This window comes from Halichoerus grypus, chromosome 12, assembly GCF_964656455.1.
Source record: "Halichoerus grypus chromosome 12, mHalGry1.hap1.1, whole genome shotgun sequence".
NCBI lineage: Eukaryota > Metazoa > Chordata > Mammalia > Carnivora > Phocidae > Halichoerus > Halichoerus grypus.
Window position 1 is genome coordinate 57,499,973 of NC_135723.1, and position 5,229 is coordinate 57,505,201.

At 47.2% G+C, this 5,229-nt stretch overlaps 1 long non-coding RNA gene across 1 annotated transcript; it reads left to right on the plus strand.

Annotated features, from left to right (window-relative positions):
• Positions 1 to 662: 662 nt before the first annotated feature.
• LOC118529392 (uncharacterized) lies at positions 663 to 5,004 on the plus strand. Its single transcript, XR_004914100.2, has 3 exons — positions 663 to 823; positions 3,949 to 4,092; positions 4,874 to 5,004. It is a non-coding gene; the product is annotated as an uncharacterized LOC118529392 (long non-coding RNA).
• Positions 5,005 to 5,229: the final 225 nt, after the last annotated feature.

Below are 5,229 nucleotides of genomic sequence, written 5' to 3' on the forward strand. Positions count from 1 at the left end.
AGGTTGCCATTATTATTTGAAGTAACACAGTCCTGGTTTTAAACAGGTTCTGCTACTTAGTAGTTTTGTGAACTTGGAGAAATAACACAATTTGGGAGCAACTCACTCATCTGTAAAATGGATTTTAATACACCCTGGCACTGTTGCCATGGGATTTGGTTTTATCTGGCACACAGTAGGCACTCAGTAAGTGGAACCTCTGATTATTACCATTTTCCCCATTTTCCAAAGGAGGTAGCCCACAGGTTTCGTTAGACTGGAAGAAAAACAGCCAGTAAAACTTAGAATCCTCTTATAGTCCCAAAGCTTTACCCATATGCAAATGAGAGACATCCCTGGGGATGACTGGGTCCTGAGTGTTTTTAATACACAACTAATTTTATTTTAAGAGAGAAAAAGGAACCTGGAAGTGTTCCCAAATTTAACATCTGCATGCGGCGGGGATGACGAAATGCATTAGTACCGAAGAATAACGTTCTCCCATCTTCTTGGAAAACATCTGGGGTATTAGCCTCCCCTCCGCTCATCCCCCCCCACCTCCCAACACAAAGCTGGCTCTCGGCTGACAGTTTATCAGAGATAAATGGAAACACCTGGGAGCCAGATAAGGCCAACTGAGTGTGATCAGCTGAGGAGCCCTTGGGGACGCATGCCACTCCGTATTTCTTTTTCCACACAAGGCAGGGTGGGAGCACGATCTAGCCCGTGACCGATGGCAAGGCTCACTTTCACATTCATCCTTTCCTTCATTCATTCCAAACAACCTCAAGAGGTCAGCCGGCCCAGCTTCCTGCCCGAGGTAGGTCAACACTGAAACCACCAGGTAAGTTAGATGTTTATTGATCCTGCTTTTCACCATTTCTGCCAAAAGACATTCAGGAGCTAACTCTGTGTTTTGTTCAAATCTTTGACCACCTGTCCTTTTGTCAAACCAAGCCCTTTCTGGCTAAATCTTCCTGTCCCTACAGAGACGTGCAACCTCATATAATCTCTTGTTCCCTGTGGTCATTCAAACAAATATTTTTGTTGCCATCTCTACCTTCCCAAACTTGAGAAATTTTAAATCTCCTTTTCTTCCCCCGTCTCTACGTTATGCTAGACTAAACAGTCCCTCTCCCCTCTAACTTTTCTTCAGAGGTCCTACTTGCCTCCCCTTTAATTAGCTGATTCCTTTTCTGTCAACTCATTCCAGCTTCTACACATCATGTAGAGGCTGAAACTTGACACAGAACTCTAATACTTGACAACAGATCCAGCTGCTATTAAAGTGAGATTATTCCAGTGTGTGTTTTAGCACAGCCCTGCCTGGATATACGATCCCTAAGCAAGTTGCATAACATTTTTGGGCCTCAATTTCTTTAGTTGTGAAGTTGTTTCAATCATAAAGAACAAGGACTGTGAACATGGCATTAGGGAGACAAACCAGCAGGCAGTAGAGACTTTCTAAAAGAACTGAATTCAGAAAGACACATAGGGGTTAACTAGGTAAAGAAGGAAAAGAGAAGAAAGCAATCCTACCAGAGGCAACTACATGTGCAAAGGTCCTGAGGCCCCAACTCCTATGAACCAGGATGACCAGATCCCAGAAAACAGGGAAGCAGATTGCAAAATGAGGAAATGAAGGTAAAGGAGGTAGGTGCCAGGTGACATAGGGCCTTGTTAGCTACGATAAGGATTTTAGTCTCTCTCCTAAAGGCACTGGGAAGATGAGATACTTGTAAACAGCACATTTTGTACAATTTCCAAGAACAGTGGCTACAGAATGGATTGGACACAGAGCAGACATGGTGAGAATAGAAGACTCTGGAGGTAATCCAGGTGTGGAAGTGTGAGAAATTGGACCGTGGTGGCAGTGTGAAGATAGAGAGGCATGAACAGATTTGGAAATGAGGATCCACAACCCTTACTGATGCAGAGGATATGGCAACGAGGGAGAAGGGGGTGTCAAGGACGGCTACCAAGTGCCTGCTTGCTCATCTTTGGATGGCGGTGCTGTTTATTGAGAGCAGGAATGTTGGGGGAGGTACAGGTTTGAGGGAGAAGGTCTGAGTTCAGTTTTCGGCCATGTGGAGTTTGAAATGCTGTGAGATGGCCAAGTCAAGATGTTGAATAGGCCAATGGATTTATGGCTGGGAGCTCTGGGGAAAGCCTAGACTGGAGATGTAGATTTAAGATTCATCAGCATATAGATAATAATTAAAACCATAAGCATGGATGAGCTCACAGACAGAGGGTGTAGGATGGGAAGAACAGGGCAGTGGATCAAGCCTTGAAATTTTCCAATACTTAAGAGTCAGTAAAATGCAAGATGAGCCAGGAAAAAGACAGAGGAGGATCCCCAGAGATAGGAGAAAATTAGGAGAGTGTTAGGTCATGGAACCCAAAAGAGGGTATTTTGAGAAGAAGGGAATATCAACAGCGAGGCTGTTACATTTCCTCGTCGTTAATGACCTAATCCAGGTGACATTGCCATCAAACTTTCATGAATGTGTGCAGTGCGGGGTTTTTCCCACTTGGAATTTTGCCATTTTTCCTAGGCACCCAGTGGTTTCTTGTTGGGTGTTGTGACCAAACTTTCTATCCAATGGGATTAGTACAGAACACTGGTTACCTCTCATTTATCCAGAGGCTTCTGCTATCCAGACTGCGATCAAGAATTAGGGAGAAAAAAAACCTGAAAAACTTTATGATTGTTATTACTAAAATCTCGCCATGACTATTTGTGCATTTACTAAGAGGAGCCCTTATTTAGCTTTCACTCAGAACCTTTATTTTAGAAGTTCTGAAAAAGTTGGCATTTGGTTTCTCAGTGCACAGTGAAATGGAAAGAACCTTGTGGGGAGGGGCTCGGGTGGAGGAGGACAGGAAGCTCACAGAGGCAGTCAGCGGCCCTAGGAAGTAGATTCAAGTGTACAAAAGGCCAGCAAAAGAACAAACCATTAGAGCAATCTGAGTTCAGGTAGTGAGGCATAAATACACCCTCCTCTCAGTAAGCCTTGGGAAAGTATCACACTCTAATGCCTGATAATAACAGAGCAATCAAATAAATTTTAAATAAATGTTTGCTACATCAAAATAGAAATTTAAAAAAGCCTATCAGGTGGTTTTCCATATTCTTCTGTCCCTTTGTATTTGCTATAAACTGGTAGTTAGAGCTGGCAGCTCAATGGGATTCCAGTTGAATCTTGTGGTAAGCATTCGTCATAGGAGGTGATGTGAACCTCAGGTTATTCTGACATGTTAGGACTGGCCCGTGGAGTCAAGTATCGTCAATCGTCATGTCCATTTTGAAGTTCCTGTTGACCTATCATCTACTGGTTTTGCAATTATCATTGCCTAGATTTATTATTTCATTCAGAGTAGAAAAATCTAGAATGCGGCAAGCTCTACAACACCAAGCACCTAGTTTCTTCAACAAACAAATTGCAAAGAGAAAAGGGGCAAAGGGAAGCCACAGATTAAAAGAGGCACAAACCCCAAATGCAATGTGAAGGCTTTGTCCCGCTTATTAGCAAGCAAAAATTTACGAGTCAACTGGGGGCATTTTAACACTGACCAGAAATGTGATCCTATAAGAAACTGTTACTTTCAAGCTTGATAACAACGTTGTAATGACACATTTTAAGAAGCTGCTATTTATCGAGATAGTACTGAAGTATCTATTGATGTAAGGATACGATGTCTGGTGTTGGCTTCAGAATAATCCAGGGGATGGGGCGCTGGGCCCTGGAGGTGCCGGCCAGTGGGCCTGTGGAGGAATGAGATGAGCAGGCCCGAGAGTGGTTGGAGCTGGAGGATGGGAACCCGAGGGTTCATGGGCCCTGCTCTCTGCTCTCTATAAATGCTGGAAATGTTCCTTTTAAAAAGCTTAAAAATAGAGAAAAAAAAAGTCATTTCCTTTTCACCTTGTTATTTTGGAAGACAAGATTTCTAAAATGCCTTCTTCAGCAGGGCCGATGAAACGGATAATTTGGAGCATCTGCAGAGACATGCCTGGGGCCGTGGGGGTGACCCTGCTGTTCCCTCCTTAAGGAAACACCAAAGCGAAGCCAGCCGCAGGGAAGAAATCATTCCACACCCACACCATGACAGGTCAGAGAGCCTCGCTCAGAAACTATTTCTAATCCAAGACACTCCCAGACTTCAGTTCTCACAGCAAAAGCCTGTGGCCCACGGCAGTCTGACTCAGCAGGGTGGCTGAACGGAGGGCTCTGGGCCTCAGTGGCCCATGTCTGAAGTCCGCTTCTCTTCCCTTCCTCCCTCCTCTGCCCCAGAGACGTCACCATTTGTTGGCTAACTCAGTGGTAGCCACGAGGTTGGGGGGAAGCTGGTGGCTGGGGGTGACCAGTTCAGGGGCTACCCAGGATCCATTTGAGGCGTTTACCGCACCCCCCCCCCCGCCGTGTTTTCACTTACATTGTTGCCAGAGTTCCAGAAGCCCACCACCCACCGAAATCCTACTCATCTTTTAAGAACCATTTTAGATGCCGCCAAACTCACAGATCTTCGCCCAGCCTGCTCATCAACGCTACGAGACCCTTCCTCTAATTCCTCCCCCCCCCGCCCCCACCCCCACAGCTTTTTGCTTGTAGACCTTACAGGATCTGTTTAAGTATCTAGAGCCCTGACTAGGTGGTCAGCCTCTCGACGGCGGGACTGTGTGTCCTCCACCCGCGCATCCGGCGTCCCCGAGTCCCGCCCCGTCCCCCGCCCTCCCCTCCTGTGCAGCGTGGCCTCGGAACAGACAAGCTCACCCCTGGCCTGGCAACCTCTTCCACCGCCTGCCCCTACCTTCCCATCCCCTCCGCCTCCTTCCTGCTCGGCTCCTTCTCCTTACTCCCCCCTCCCCACACTGGCCCTCTCTTCCCGTCAGAGATCAGTGAAGAGGAGGCTCGATTTCTCACGCGGGCCCGGCCGTAGGGGCGGCGGCCGGTGCCAGGCCGTTTGTGTGGCGACTGCAGAACTGAGGGAGAGACCCAGGAGTCCTCGAGCTCCCGCCGCCTCACGCGCCCATCCCAGCCTTCTGGGTCAACAAACCCCTCTTTCAGTCAATAGGAGCTTTGTGAGCTAAGCCGCAGATGCCGCAGGGCCTAGAAGGCAAATAAATGTGGTTATTCAACGTTCTATCGCACTGTGTGGGATTCAGGAAATCCAATGACGGTTGCCCCGGCAACCAGAACACAACTTCCGGCCGGGTGCACAGGCCTTGTTGTCTGGTGCACACGGGGT